The sequence below is a fragment of the Oryx dammah genome, unplaced genomic scaffold, assembly GCF_014754425.2.
Source record: "Oryx dammah isolate SB20612 unplaced genomic scaffold, SCBI_Odam_1.1 HiC_scaffold_20, whole genome shotgun sequence".
Taxonomy (NCBI): Eukaryota; Metazoa; Chordata; class Mammalia; order Artiodactyla; family Bovidae; genus Oryx; species Oryx dammah.
Genome location: NW_024070204.1, coordinates 34,602,752 through 34,620,037, shown reverse-complemented (window position 1 = coordinate 34,620,037; position 17,286 = coordinate 34,602,752). Strand labels below are relative to the sequence as shown.

The 17,286-nt window shown below is 38.4% G+C and overlaps 1 protein-coding gene across 3 annotated transcripts in view; it reads right to left on the bottom strand.

Moving 5' to 3' along the window:
* Positions 1–17,286, bottom strand: part of WDR70 (WD repeat domain 70) — a 273,577-nt gene that overhangs the window by 128,159 nt on the left and 128,132 nt on the right. The window lies entirely within an intron of this gene.

The following is a 17,286-nucleotide window of genomic DNA, read 5'->3' as shown; positions in this document are numbered from 1 at the left end:
CCCACCTATGGAGGCATTCCCTCACTTCTCCAGGCTAAACTTATCACTTTTTATATGCCTCTATGAGTTGAGTATGTTACACATCTTGTATAAAACTTGTCATATCACATTATATTTTATACCAAGCATTCTTTTCCCCCACATCAGATCTCCTTGAAGACAGAGTCCAATTTTGTACATCTTTGTGTCCCCAGCACCTAGACCTGTGCCTTGCAAATGAGTTCAAATAAATTTACTGAATTTATGGCACCTAATTACAGAAAAATAATACCTAAAATGTTGTATCCTCATTACAAAAACAGGCAAACTCACTTTGATCTTCAATAAAACTAGGAACCGTGAGATACACAGCCAAGAAATCAGTAAGTTATTAAAATTTCATAAATAGGGTATAATTTGAGCTGAATGGTTAACTACTGGAAGACTACTTCCACATGTTGATTACATTGTTACCCTGCAACTTTCTGCATTCATATGGTCTCCACTAACAGTGGGTTTGTCAGTTAAAGCCATAAAATAAAATGACAATGGTCTGGTACAGAGCCTGAAAAAAGGGCAAAACAAAAATCTTGATAAGTTTCTAATTATTCAAATCATTAGCATCATTATTCCTCTCCACACTGCCTGTATCGATCAATGCACCACCCTTACTGATACTTCCCCTAATTCCACCTCTCCGAGCCTCTTCACTTCTCCACCAACACCACGTTCACGTTTTTCATGCAACTTCACTTTCTTGTCTCTGTCACTATTCTTTTTCTTTTTTAATTTATTTTTGGCTGTGCTGGGTCTTTGTTGCTTTTGTGCAGACTTTTCTCTAGTTGCAGCAAGCGGGGACTACACTTCATGGTGGTGCGCGGTTCTGCCATGATTCTGAAACTAAATTCTGTGAGACCAGCAGTAACTCCCTGGCTGTCACATGCAATACTTAACACATCTGTCTTTTCCTTGAAGGTCTTTCTTCTCTGCCCTTAAGTTTTCCTATCTCTTCTGCTGAACCACATTTGACCTCTGCCTTTGAAGAGTCAGGGTTTGGCAATTTTGCCATTTGAAGCAACACAGATGGACTGCTTGGAGGGCATTATGCTAAGTGAAATGAGTCAGACGAAGACCGAAACTGCGACAGCACTCACATGTGGCATCCAAAAAACACAATAAACTAACGAATATAGCAAAAAAGGAGCAGACTCACAGCTATGGAAACAGACTAGCGGTTACGATGGTCGGGCAGGGGGGCAGGGGGCAGTGGACAATACAGGGGTGGGAGCGGGAGGTATAAACTATGGGTGAAAGATATGCTCAGAGACACACTGCACACCACAGGGAATACAGCCAATGTTTTATAATAACTATAAATGGAAAGTAACCTTTAACATTATATGCAACATAAAAAAATTTTTTAAGAATAGCATTTGTCAGGGTTCTGAGGGAACTATACAAAACCCTATTGCTTATATCCTGAGAAAACCATAACTGAAAAAAAGACACATGTACCCCAATGCTCGTAGCAGCACTATTCACAATAGCCAGGATATGGAAGCAAACTGGATGTCTATTAACAGCTAAATGGATTAAAAAAATGTGGGACATATATACAATGGAATATTATTCTGCAAAAAAAAAAAAAAGAGAGAGAATGAATTTGAGTAAGTTCTAGTTAGGCAGATGAACCTAGAGCCTGTTATACAGAGTGAATTAAGTCAGAAAGAGAAAAACAAATATAGTATATTAACACATATATATGGAATCTAGAAAAATGCTATTGATAAACCTATTTGCAGGGAAGGAATGGAGACATAGAGAATGGACTCATGGCCACAGTCAGGGAAGGAGAGAGTGAGACAAATGGAGAAAGTAACATCAACATATATACACTACCATGTGTAAGACAGATTCAGACCTAAGCTTACTATCCACATATCTACCTATTGCCTGGGTTCCAATCCTAGATATCCAACTACCAACCAGACATGTGGTTTTCCTGTCAGCATCTGCAACTTAGCATGTCAAAATTAGAATGTACTATCTTGGAGAAGACACTTGAGAGTCATTTTTATGTCAGAGTAGAGAGAGCTGAACTAAAGACAGAGAGCTGTATCAGATGATACATTCTGAAGAATCTCATTCTGAGCATGCCTCACATTTGTTCCCTTGTTTCCACCAAACTGTCACCAGTGCCCTGGACTGGACCATTATAACCTATTGTCTGTCCACACTCTAGAACTAACCTTGGGACCAAGCTCTCTGTCTTTAGTTCAGCTCTCTCTACCCTGACATAAAAATGATGCTTTTTTTTCAGGAAGGTGGGTAAATTTGTTCTGAGGAAAACCTAAAAGATCAGAAGGTTACAGAAAAAAGTTCCAGATAGCACCCAAGAGCCTTCTTAAAGTGATCACAATCTAAACTCCACTTTCTAGGCTCTGGTCCAGTTATTTTGGCTGCTTTACATTAGATACACTGGAGAGTGAGAAAGGATTGTTTGGTAGACAGGGTCAGAAGGAAGGACTAGCTGCTGCTGCTGCCACTAAGTCACTTCAGTCGTGTCCGACTCTGTGCGACCCCATAGACGGCAGCCCACCAGGCTCCCCCGTCCCTGGAATTCTCCAGGCAAGAACACTGGAGCGGGTTGCCATTTCCTGCTCCAATAGCAACTCCTTAAAAATTAAAAAGAACCTAATTTTTCTAATACCCAATGTCAAAATAAAGTTTAAAAACTAAACAGAAGAATTAAGTGGTATAAAGAAATAAAATATAGCTGTGTGACAGAACTGGGATGGAGACTGGGGACCAGGGGCAGTTACTAAGTTACATACAATGGCCAGGAAAGGCATCTCAAAGACCATGTCTTTCTGGACTTGAGATCTGAGTGATAAGAGCTATGTCTTACCATGAAGAAGAATCACAGTTGAAAGGCCTTTGTGTGAGCAAGAGCTTGGTGTGGGGAATGGAGAGAAGAATGCTGTGGCTGCAGCAGAGTGTGCCGTGAGATAAAGTCAGTGAAGTAGGCAAGGGCCAGCCTGCACAGTCTTCTAGTCTGGATTCCATTCTGAACTGCTAGTCCACTGGATGATTTTAAGAAGGAAAAGGGCATCATCTGATTTATCTTAAAAATTCCAAGTGGAGAACTGATCCATTCATTCACTCATTCATTCCTTCACTCAATGAATATTTAGTGTCATCTGTTTACCAGACACTGTTCTGGGCAACATGGATATAGCGGTGAACAAGAGAAGTAAAGCCTTTGCCTTCATAGGGCTTTTATTCTAGAGTATTCTGTGAAGGCAAAAAGGGAGCAAAGAATCCAGTTAAGAGACCACCGCATGTCCACATGAGGGATTATGATGACTTGGACAAGACAGGGAGAAGAAATGGACAAATACAAATTATATTTCAGAGGTACAACAGATAGGACTAGAAAGGTAAAGGAAAGGGAAACTCGGGATGACTCTCGCATCTTACAGTGATGGTTGTAATGTTAAAATTACTAAATGTAATTACTAGAATAGAGGAAAATAGAAGAGGCACACATCTAGGGAGGAAAATCAAGAGGTCTAGCTTGGTGAGAAAGAGTGAGGTGCCTATCAGACATCTGAAGAGGAGCTATCCAGAAGGCTGTTGAGTTTAGGAGCCTAAAGTTTGGTGGAGAAGGTAGAACTCAAGCTACAGAACGTAGCATAGACGTGGTATTCAAAGACATAAATTTAGGGAAAGAGTTCAAACAAGGAGAACATCTAGGATCAAACTTTGAGGGACTGAGCAAAGAAAGCAAAAAAACAAAGACTATTGAGAAGAAGTGATTAGGGAAGAGATAGTGAAGAAATGTACAGTGTCTCTGTGGCAGTGGATGTATGCTGCTAGGATCTCCCAGGGACAAACCACTTATCATTCAGTTGTAAGGAGTGCAGTTATCTGACAACCTCCAGCTGTTAACAGGCTCAGAATCCGCTCAGCCTTTAAGCCAAAGCCACATTCCTCCCAGGTCACCCCAGCTAATCACTGAGCACACTACAGGTAGCATGGCCGGGCCAACTCTGCCTAATTCAGGTCTCTCCTAATGAGAATCTTTGCTGCAGAGTTCCTGGTAGGGTTGTAGACTCTCTTCGATCTACACCACAGTCTGAAGTTTTCCCTGCCTAATTCTGTCTCTTCCCCTCTTCCTTCCTTTCTTTCTGAAGCCCTGACCTATCCAGTCTTGCTCCCTTCCTCTTGACTCTTCCACTGGCAAGCCCCTCCGACCAACAAGCCTCTGGCACACCTCTCTCCATCTCAGCACCTGTGTCCCAGATAACCACATTAAACAGTGACAAAAACCAAGAAGGAAGAATGTCCCGAGAAGGAAATGGTCCACTGTGATGAGGTTTGCTGAGAAATCAAATGAGGAAAGGAGAGAGAACTACCTGTGAATCGGGCAAAATGACAGTCATTGAGCATCCTGAATCAGAGGGCATTTTCAGGGGAGCAGCGGGAATCAAAACTGAACTGGAACAGGCTGCAGGGTAAATGACAGCTCCTTGAGGACAGAGCAAAGACGACAGATAACTGGACTCTTTCTCTCTGAAGTTTTGTTTATGTAATTCCCAGCTATATAACAAATGCTCTGCAAGAATAGCACTAGGATTTTAAAAAGTGTAACAGGGGAATCTAATTTAGATGGAGGAAGGTGTATCTGAGGAAGTACAGTTTACCACAATACTAGAAAGAAGAACATTCCCGGAAGAGGGAAGAGCAGGTGCTAAAGCCAAGGAGTGGGAGAGAGTTTGAGTTACTAGACGACCAGAAAACCAGTTGCTGTGGATGATATAAAGACAGCCAGGACCAGGTTATGCAGGGTCATGTAGGAAGTGATAAATATTTCAGATCTTAGCCTAAAGCCTAGACATTTTAAGCCAGACTTTATTTGTGATTTTAAAAACATATCACTATGTTTGCAACAGGGGGAAAAAAAGAAGTGAACAACCCATTGAGAGCTGATGGTGATTTGTTGTTTTTATTTTTGACTTTTATTTTCTGTTCTTAATTTTATTAGGTATAGTTGCTTTACAAAGTTGTATTAGTTTCTGCTGTACAGCAGTCAATTCACTATACCTAAGAGAGCTAATAGTGATTTGAACTTGGGCAGCTGAGTGCATTCATTCATTCAAATAATATTTGATAAATGAGAGAGGCAAATGGATTTAATATGGATTTTCAGAGGTAGAATCTACAAAACTGGTGAAAATGGGGTTCAAAGAAGCGGAGTTATCAAAGATAATTCCTAGGGCTCTGGCTCAACCAACTGAGTAGAACTGGCTATGATGCCCAGCAGAGGTACACCAACTTCTCAGCAGTCCCCCAGACCAGATATATCCAGCAGCCCCACTTCTCAGGGGCCTCCAGATCAGATGCATCCAGTGGCCCCACTTCTCAGGGGTTTCCCAGATCAGATGTTATCTAGTAGCCCTAATTCTCAGGGGCCTCCAGATCAAATGCATTCACTAGCCCCACTTCTCAGGGGCCCCATAGACCAGATGTATCCAGTAGCCCCTTTTTGGTGGTACACCAAGTCTTTCTCATCCCACCCAAATAATCATAACACCAAAGATACAACTATGTAACACATTCCCATTACATGACACAGGCGTACACAGCATGTGTCTTCTTCAGTGCTCAACTACCTCATTTTATGCCTGAGGGAATGGATTGTCTACTAGAGCTGGAATCCAGTCATACATATTAATGATGCTCTCTTGACCTTTACATGTAATTTTACACATACTTCAGGAACAGGCCATAATCTCTCAGTCCAGCAACTTATTTATGAGTCGTTTTTGAAGCTGTTATCACTGGCTTCTCCATTTGGCTTTTCGTGGGAATTAGAAATCCGTGCTTAACATGAGCTGGTCCTTTCTCTTTTTTATATAAAACAACCACTAAACTCAGAAAACTAGATCTTAATATTCCTGAGCCGTTTTTCTTTTTAATTGCAGAAGTCACTCCCTTTTGCTCCTGTAGCTCTGAATATCCTTTATAAAGACACAGGACACATAAGTGACATTATGTCAAGCCTCTATTATCGCTGTAAAAAATTTTTTAAAGTACAGAAAAGAATCATCTCAGTAAATTAAATATACCTAAATTACCAAAAGGAAGGAAGAAGGGATGGAACCAATTTTCTAAGTGATAACCAAAGATGTTTCATGCATATAAAAATATACGAAATATTGTAAGTGTTGCATGCTGAGTCAAAAGTAACCATTACCCCAGTATACTCTTCTGAAGTAAACCCATAGGGTAGTTTAATTATTCAGCAGGAAATGATTCAATGTACTTATACCAAGTGGACACGTGGGCTTAACAGAGGCCCACTAGAAGTTACCAAATTTATTACCACCTCTAGGAAAGAATAGACTACTCCCCGGAGTTCCTTGGTGGCCTAGTGGTTATGATTCCTGGATGTCACTGCCAGTAGCCTGAGCTCAATCCCTGGCTTGGCGAATTGAGATTCTGCTAGCTACACGGCGTGGCCAAGAAAGAAACACAGAAAGAAAAAAGATTAGACTATTACACTAACTCTTACATATTTTGGTATTGTCCTGAAAGACCATTTTGGATCCAGGGGCTTTTTCGAGAGAACGATTATATCATATTATCAGAGAAAAGACTGTATGACAAAATTGATCCAACAGGCAGCACTACTTAGAAATTTTGGTTTTAAAGTGACTGTTTAAATGTTGCTTTTGCCTAGGATTACATTCAAAATCAAGCATTCAAATCCACATTTATCAAGCATTATGTATCTGCTAGGCACTGTGAGGAGGGCTAAGAAGAAAAAGATGAGGAACACAAGACCCCAGTCCTAACAGAAACAATACAAATTTGGTGAGTTCAGGAACTGACTATCGCTGGCAAAGTACACTGATGAACTCACAATTTGAGGATGCTCAAATACACTACACCAGCTGTGAAATTATAGCAAGGGAATAGTTTAGCTGCGAGGAAACTTCACAGAAGAGGGGGCATTTGAGAAACATCTTGAAAGAAGACTGAGCTCAATAAAATTCCAATACAAAAAAAAAAAAAAAAAAAATTTTAAATGGAAGGAACAACTTGTGCTTAGAAACAAAGGCCATGCTCCCAACTGTCCTAAAGGACAATTCTTCAGACCTCACTTTGTGAAAGTCACTCAGTCATGTCTGACTCTTTGCAACCCCATGGACTGTACAGTCCATGGAATCTCCAAGCCAGGATACTGGAGTGGGTAGCCTTTCCCTTCGCTAAGGGATCTTCCCAACCCAGGGATCAAACCCAGGTCTCCCGCATTGCAGGTAGACTCTTTACCAGCTGAGCCACAAGGGAAGCCCAAGAATACCGGAGTGGGTAGTCTATCCCTTCTCTGGGGGATCTTCCTAACCCAGGAATCAAACCGGGTCTTCTGCATTGCAGGCGGATTCTTTACCAACTGAGCTGATCTCAAAGAAACTTTTGATCCTGATGACTGTTCTTGTATCCTTGACACATTCTCCTAGTTTTGAGACACTGCACTCTCTGTTTCCCATGTACCCTGGTTAATCTCACTCATGGTCTTTGAAGGCTTCTCTCTGTCTCTTACACAGTATCATTTCCTCAGCGTTTAGTCCTAGGCCCTTTTTCTTCACAAATGAAAAGCTACCTGTCTGGCTGCCTCATCTCTCCCAGGCTTTCAATTACTGTATACCCATGACCCTCAAAGCTGCATCTGCAGAACAGCCCAGTCCTCAGTCTGAGAGCCAAATGACTGCTGTCTTCTGGATACTTCTTTAAAGTTTCACAAGTACCTCAGACTTCAAACTTTCAAAATGAAACTACCTTTCTCCCAAAACCCCTGCTCCTCCTGTGATGCCCTTTTACTTCAGTGAACTGGCTGGTCTGTTCTCCAAGCCAAAAACTTGGACGTTATCCTTGACTCCTCTCTCTCCATCACGCTCACCGTTTATTCAGTCGCTATGCCCTGTGCCTTTTGCCTTTTACTTGAATGCATTTACTTCTCTTCATCCCAGAGATACTGTTCTGGTTTATGGTCCCATCATCTCTTACATGAATTACTGTAAATCCTTCTAACTAGACCCCCTTGCCTCTGGTCTTCCTTGATTACCTTGTGTGATACAGTTCCTAATTACATTCTGGACTTAACTCTTGCCACAAGCCGCTACACAGTCCATATTTCCAGCCACATTCAAACATTTATCTTCCCTTTACATCTTACTATATACATCTCCCATGCATAAAATGCTATTTCTATTCTCATTTTCTCCCTAATTTCCACTCACCCTTTAGATCTAAACTTATCATTTCTTCAAGAGAGCCACTGATCTCTCAACTGCTTCTGTCTTTTTTTCTTTCTTTTTTGAATAGGTTTTATGTTTCTTTTTTCATTGAGGTATAACTGACAAATACAACTAATCTAAAGTGTACAATGTGATGCTTTGATGCAAATATACACTGTAAAAAGATTCCCACCATAGAGTTAATTAATTATCATCCCACACATTAAGTGTGTGTGTGTTTGTATCAGAGAGAGGACACAAGTTCTATACAGTATAATATTATCAACTATAGTCACCATGTTATACATTAGATCCTCAGACTTTATTCATCTTGGAACTGTGAGTTCATGCCCTTTTACTAACCTCTCCCTATTTTTCCTACCCCCTATCCCTTGGCAACCATGATTCCAGTCTCTGTTTTTATTTCTTTTTCTTTTTTTTAAGAGTCCACATATAAGTGATACCATGCAGTATTTGTCTTTTTCTGTCTGGCTCATTTCACTTAGCAATGTCTTCCCAGGTTCATCTATGTTGTCACAAATACCAAGATTTTCTACCTTTTTAAGGCTGAATAATGGTGTACTGTGTTTGTGTGTATATATGAACGTGATATATATATATATATGTGTGAGATATACATGTGATAAATATATATATAAATGAGATATATATTTTTTTATCTCACATTTTCTTCATGCATTCATCTGCTGACACACTTAGGTAGTTTCCAGACCTTGGCTCTCGTGAATAATACTGCAATGAACATGGGAGTACAGATATCCTTCACATTAAGGATTTCACTGCCTTTGGCTCTATAACCAGAAGTGGTCGGATGCTACGGCGGTCCTGCTCTTTTTAACTTCTTGAGGAACCTCCACACAGTCTCCGATACAGGCTGCAACAATTTGCATCCCCACCGACCGAGCGCAAGGGTTCCCTCTGCCCCACATCCTTGCCAGCATTTGTCCTCTCTTGTCTAACAGACATCCCAACAGGTGTGAGGTGATGTTGTACTGTGGCTTTGATTTGCATTTCCCTGGTGATTAGTGAGGTTGCCCAACTTTTACTGTACCTGTCCAACTGCTTCCTTTTATGTGTTCCTATCATAGGTGTTCCTATCCCACCATAATTTAATTTGATGTTTGCCTGTCAGTATCTTCCCAGACTGTAAGCTCACAAGAGTCCTTGGCACAGTGCCTGTGCATACCATAAGAGCTCAAAAACTATTTGTGCTATGGCTAAACAAATGATGAGGAAATCCTTAACACATTTCATCAAAACACGTAAGATTAAAGAATGGGTACAGGATGATGGAGGACTTCCTGTGGTTCCCCTTCTAATAAGGTCAACAGAACAAATAATATATGAGATACTATTGTAAAAGGACAGCAAAGACACTGAAAAAGATTACTCAAAAGATGGTAATTCAATTCAACAAACACTTGGAGGTACAACAGAAATGAGCTGCTTTTGTCTTTGATTCACTAATTTTGCAGAAATATCATTCAGGATGATTTTCCAAGAAAGCAACAGCTGACCAAAAAGCAAGCTTATGTCTGAAGCTTTTTTTCCCCCCAAAGAAACATGTTCTAAGACCAGTCATTGCACAGAAGTGAGACACTGATGCATAATAAACTACCCCAAACCCAGGGGCTTAAAACAGTATTTCTTGCTCTTAAATCCACAGGTCAGAAGGCAATTCCATCTTAGCTGTGCTCTCTCATGATTTTGATAAGTCTGATAAATTAGCTTAGACTGGCTTATATAGAATGGCCTCCCTCACACATTGTGCAGTTGGCTGGCTCCTGGAGGGAATGCAGGTTGATGGGGACACATCCTGCAGGCTAGGCCAAGTTAATTCTCCTAACACCTAGACAGGGTTCCAAGGGCAGAAATGCACAAGGTCTCTTGAGGCTAAGCTTCATAACTGATATACCATCACCTCTGCTACATGCACTAGCCAAAGCAAGCTACAAGCCCAGTCCAGATTCAAGAAGTAAGTAAAAAAAATAATAATAATAACTTTACCTGTACAGAGTTACACTGCAAGGGAATAGACAGAGAGAAAAAAATCAAGGTCATTTTTTGCAATCAATCTCCCATACACTGTTTGCCCTATATCTACCTATGCTTGGTACAGTTCAGTATATTATATTCATAATGATGATTTTGATTCAGCAAGGAGTTAAATAACCCTTAGTATATTACAAGGCAGAGAAGTTTACTGTAAAAGGGTTTTCCTGATCAGAATGAAGGTTAAAAGGTTTATACTAGGTAACTCACTCACTGTGGTGTCATTCCCCATTGCTTCCAGAGAATAGTGTTTTTACCGCAGCACAGTTTGTTCACTGTGAGTGCAATCCACAGACTTGAGAAAGTAATAGAACAGTCCATTGTATCGCCGGTGAAAGGACTCAATTAAAGTAAACAAGGGCTAAAGCCCAAGCCAGATCCTTTTAATAGAAAACTGTATACATAGTCAGGAAGAGGAATTCCTAAACACCTGCAGAGAGAAAATTCTCTAAACATACTGATGAAATCATTCACTAGACTCTAGTACCATAAGGAGTCAGGCAATCAGGTGGGTAGAGATAAATGAGGAGTTCCTATGACAAATTCACATAAACTTTGAAAGCTATCAGAAAGAAAATTAGATTAAAATGAAAAAATACTTTCATATGTGCAAACTGATGTCAGTAAGGTATTTTTCAGCAACCGCAAAAACTACGCTGGCCATGAATAGGTAAATAGAAACCAGACCAAATTACAGATAAGCTTGAAAGCATGCAGATCTTCAAATCCAAAGATATTACTGGGTGCACTTGATCCTTAGAATATGTGGCCTAGTTTTGCTGGATGACCCTCCAATTTCTGAAAAGTGCTACAGGATCCTCCTGACAACGACCTCTCCTAACTCCAGCATGGGAACTCTTAGCATTTCCGATGTGGATTTTAGAGACAAAGATAGAACACTGAGATCTGCCAAGGCTGAAAAGGATATCACTTTCAAAGGTTAAAAAAATCCGCCCCCCTTTTCTGATGACTACCCAATTACACAAGCCAGGCATGATAACCGGGAACAGTGAAAGAAGTCTTCTACAGACATGGACAAAACTGCTTGTTCAAGCTCAGTGAAAAACATGCATGAGACACAATGATAAAATGCATCTTTGGGGGGCTACACATGGTGTAGCTAACTTAGCATGAAAAAAAAAATTTTAATATAAAACCAAAAATTTAGAACCTAATTATAACATTAGCATTTCTTATGAGGGCATATTTTATAATATTTAAATAGCACAGATTTTCATAATTTAAATTTTACATAAGAGAATCAAGTTATACAAGAGATTTATTCTTAAAAATCTGTAGGCAGAACAAAATTTTGTAAAGTGAAACCCATTCTTCCTCTGAGAGCTATTATAAAATCCAACATGTGTATCTATATATAAACATGCTCCCGAGACCATGGATTTAGGTTATATTTTTGTGTACCACAATAAAAGTTGTAGTGCGATGCCCACTTTTACGATGTCCTCATTTTCCACCTGCCCAGTTGATCTACTAGGTTCCAAGCATCTCCTGTCAATATTCAACAGTGGCAATGTTTTAGTCCTCTTATTTATTTAAAAATGAAAAAATGATGTTTTGATTTTCTACTCAGAGGAGAAACCTAAGGCATGAATTCAAGAAGGGAATACTTGGTTGGCCTGTGGGTTCTTCTAGTGTCTCAGCCATTTGTTGAAGGTATTTGCCATTGCTTATCCCTACAGAGACAGTACAAAACAGCGACCAAAGGAAAAGTCCCAGTAAACTACTATTATTTGCTCTTGAAGACCCAAGTTCTGTCACTGCTTCCTAAGAAGAGTCAGAGAAGTCTTATAGTGATATTCCTAAAACAGGTCTTTTTCTCAGAATTATTATGTAATCAACTTCAGAACATCTTTTCACTGCACACATATGTTGAAGTTTTATACAATAAAAGTCTTTGGATGAGTCTGACGGTTCTCAGCTGAACTAAATCCCAGATGAACTATAAAGCAGATCTCTACAATGAACAAAATCCTCATTGTACCTGCCAACTTCAAAAACTATTCCCTTTACCCTATCAAGCCACAATTTCAGCCAAGTAAAACTAGATTAATGTTGTGGGATAGGCACATATTTATGATTATTAATCCACTAGTTGGTTCATACAATCAGGTGCCTAAAATCACATACTTAGTAAGGACCTCAAGAGTTTGGCGTGAGTGAAGAAATGAGTATGATCTGTAAAGAATGTCAACTGTTTGTGTGCAAAAAAGGAATGTTGCTAAGACTAAAAAGAATGCAATGTTTATCTTAAAGTATTTTAAATAGAAATTCTATTATAACTGCTATGTAAATACTTTTTTTTTACTGTGAGAGAAAGGTATTCTAAACAAAGATAAATACAATCAAGATCATTTTACTTATCTCAAGTTTACAAAAATAAAAACAAAAAAAGAGGTAGAGCAAAATTTTACTAAATAATAGTAGGTAATGATGTACTACTATGCTTAATGAAAACATATGGTGATAAACTATTGTTTACAACATAAAGGAAGTAAAACCTTAGTAACACATTTCTACAAATATTTAATAGTGTAGACCTTAATCACACAATATCACTAATATGAAAGATCAGTGGTATTAAACTATTATTTATGAGAATGTCAATGCAACATTTTAATCAAGAAGTAACAAAAAGTAGATTAGTGGTTGTCACAGGTTGAGGGACAGGAAAACTGGGACAGTAACTGCCAATGGTTATGGGGCTTCACTTTGGAGCAGTGAAAAATATTCAAAAATTAGAAAAATGGTTGCCCAACTCTTCAAATATATACTAAAAACACATTTTTCATAAAAACAAATAATGCTAAGCATTTTTATTACCTATGTGAATTCCTAAAAATAATTATTTATTCCAGGGTAATATACTGAATATATCCAAATCTCCTATCTGTAAATTTCTTTGCCTATTATTTCCTAGGAAATTATCTCCCTGAAGGGGTTACTCTGATGCTCTAAATATCCATCAGCTTCTAAACAACTCTTCAAATCATAGAAATGACACTAAACATTGAAGATTTTGACATCCTGACAAATAACTTTTTTTTTTTAAGGGTTTAAATTCCAGTGGGCTACAAAATATAAGGACACCTGTTTTCCTGGGAATTAACAGTTGTAAATACAGACAACATAAGTAATTTCACACATCAAGCTGATGTGTAATAAAATAAATCTACTCAAGGTTCTTCTTTCAACAAGATAACAGACTCTAATGGTAAATGACTACAGCTCATCTTGTTAAGATCAAAAGAGAATGACTTTTGCAGCAAAATATGCCTAACAGCTAAGCTATTTCACCAGCTCAGTTACTAATGACACAAAAGCAGTCTTGCATGTAGCAGCAAAAAGAAGAAAGAAGGGATTCTCAAAAGATCTGATTTGTTGAGGCTGTAAACTTCTTTGCAACTTTTATTTAGACTTTAAGACTTTTATGTATCCAGATGAAAGTATCAGAATTGTGCTGAGAATACAATAAATTTTTCCTTAACTTGTAAGCTCTCTGCAGATGTTTCAAATCCTCCAAACTTGACCTATATTAACAGCTCCTTCTCATTGCTACCTTATAACATAATATCAGAGCTAATTTGCCATAACTGGTATATCCAGAAAGAGCAAGATCTGTAAGATTATTTTCTCTTCTATCATATCACACAAACGTCACATAGCGCAGTTCATTTTGTGATGATGTTATTTCTAAAAGGCTAAAATAGCTTATTTTGTATTTAAATGTTAACTACATGAGTTACTGCAAGTGTTTATGCATAAAATAATGAGCTGCACTTACACTGCCTTTGAAATAAAACAGACACAATTAGAAAGATATCAATGTCATTAGAAAAAAATCTCTTCTGAAACCATTAATTCAGAAACACTCCAATGAAAAAAGGAAAAGGGTTATAAGTAAATAAATAAATATATATATATATATACGTATATATCTCTAGCAGAAAAAACAGATAACTCTATCTTTATCATATCATAAATTTTAGCATTAGATCTCATGTCGTTGTCATACCAATTGTAGCCTCACAATTTCACTAAAAGAGAGGAAAAGGAACTTTTTTCCTATCTGCAGCTAAGCTTCCTCCAAAACTATCTAACATGCCCCCATAATGGCTGATGAGGAAACTGAGTCTCAAGGCTATACTGAGCAGCTTGCAGGTTTCAAACCCGTCTTCTGGTTTTTCTAGAACGTCATTATAAAAAACAAAGAAAATCTCCCACTTTTCCACACAAAATTCAATTATGCATTTGGTGTCATCTATTCATATGCAGCCTCCAGGACTATAAGTGTATCTTGGGTACCAACAGTACAAGGGGTATCCAGAGGGCTTGTCCTAATCCATTTCCTTCAAATATCTCTTTCTTCCTTGACAATGTTCCTTTCAGTCTTAACTCTCTGAATCCATGTCCTCTTTTCTGTTTTCACACTAATCCATTAAACAATTTTTAAAGATGTAAACAGCAAATGCACTTACAGCTTCAGATGCTATATTTATGTTAAACTGACAGAGAGAACTTTTCTAGCTTTTACTAAAAACACCAATATGTCATAATATAAACTATAGTAAAAAGAATTCTACCCACCAGAGGATTAAGCTCTGCCAATACAATGAGACTTGCTTTATAAAAATAACCCTCATAATGATATGGCCTGTTGCCGAGACCCTCCTACAGTAGATCCTGTCCTTGTTGGGGACAAAACAAGCCTTAGCACCATGCCAACATAACAGCTGCCAACAATGAATTCTTCCTGATTCTGGAGAACTGTCACTCCCTTGTCCAACCAAGGTAGCTAACCTTCCTTATCTTTTGTGACCATGTATTTCGACTATATAACTTATGCAAACATTTTATACAACTTTAAATGGTTGTTTTGTTAGCCCTGTGTATGCCATCTCTATGATGTCAATTAGTGAAAAAGACTTTATTTCTAAAAGAATTGAAAAATATCATCTTTAGGACCAAATTAACCCAGGGCTTCCCTGGTGGCTCAGTGGTATAGAATCCACCTGTCAGTGCAGGAGATGTGAGCTCGATCTCTGGGTCAGGAGGATCCCCTGGAGAAAGAAATGGCAACCCACTCCAGTATTCTTGCCTGGGAAATCCCATGGACAGAGGACCCTGGCGGACTACAATCCATGGGGTCACAAAGAGTCAGACATGACTTAGTGACTAAACAACCACCACAACAAAATAATTTTATCTCTCTGTTCTCTATATTGGTTATTTCTGTTTTTCTAAAACTTCGGGAGAGCTTATGGAGGATAAAAGAAGTACAAGATATTCCTGCTTTCATGGCACTTAAAGCAATATTAAAGAGATACTAAAACAGAGTTGAAGATAATTAGAAAACACTTAAGTGGATGGTACGACAGACTGTACTTCCTAATGGCCTTTCTGCAATACCCATGAGGTAAGACATGGTTAAGTCTGTAGCTGTCAATCATAGCCATCCTGCTTAGTAGATCTCCCCAAAGGTATGTATAATAGACTCCTTGCCTCAAGAAATTAAAGGAAGTATGAGGTTGATACAGTAACAGTGAGCACAGCATGAACCTGCCAATCAAGGATACAAACATACCACATGGCTGACTCAGCTAAAGCCACTGCCTGACTAGATAAATTGCTTTGACCTGTATTTTTTTTTTTTTTTCCTTAAGACTGACTTCTGTAAGCCTTGGTCTTGTAATAAACTAAATGATGAGTGGCTAGGCCCTGGGAGGTGGGGGTAGAGGGTGTCTTGGGAAGACTCAATGACTCCAGCTGTCACAAACATATAGGACTAGTCTCTGTTTTTTTATGACAAACTATTAAAGCACCTCAGACAGGTTCATTTTTTAAATTTGAGATATGCTGCAGTCTGGTTTGAATAAATACTATAGCAATCAAAAAATAACTAAGAAATACAACTGCATGTTCTGTCAAGGGGCATGTATTTTGAAGATCTGAAAGAAGAGAAGAGGTAAAAAAAGAAAAGTGTCAATCTAATACAGACAGACAGACAACAGCATATATTTAGCTTACCAGACACTCTCTCATATTTCACTTTAAATCAAGAATTCTAGGGAAAGAGATATAGCTGTAGCTTAAACACTGCACATCTTAACCAAAGGAGCTGAACCAGATGATCTAGCTGTCATTAAAACTGTATAACTTTAACCAAGAGAAAATACATAATAGCACAATAGGTCAGAGAGATGCCTTTGAATACAGCAGAAAGAAAATAATTGATCAAAAGGCAGTGCTGAATCCATAATGATTCTGAAGAATATCTGACTCTGATCTGGTCCTGCAAACTACTACAATGTTAGTATTTTACAACAATCATATCAAAAATAAATGCAGGGTCTGTACTTCTCCATCTTGAATTATATAGACTCCTAATTCAAGCTACTTTGGCAACACTCAACTATGAATGGCTTTTCTGGGTTCTAAATTCTCCCCATAATGAGCTTTGCTTAAATTGGCTGATTAAAATAACAAAATTTTGTTCTGCTATCAAAAGGGAGGTACTAAAAAAATTGAAAAAGTTATCTTCGAAAAAGTTATGAACATAAGCAATAAATACAGTGAAACAGAGGTACATCAGCCAAAGCAAAAAAAAAAAAAAAAAAAACAACACATAACTGAAAGAAGTGAAAGTTTATTTTAATGTAAGAAAAACAAAAGGAGCTTAGTGTTATTGGAGGGTAATGAGAGTCAATCCATAATCTCCCAAGGCTTTCTAAAGGTCTTTTCTGCTGCTACTGATTAGCATACTTCTAGCAATGAAGTAACACCCAAGTAAGTCAGTATTTCTATACAACTTTACAAGAACATGCTTTGAATTAATATTTGTTGTGGAGAGATGAAAGAGGAGGAGGATATGTGAAGGAAGAAGAGCAAGGGAAGAAAGGGAAGGAGGGGTAGG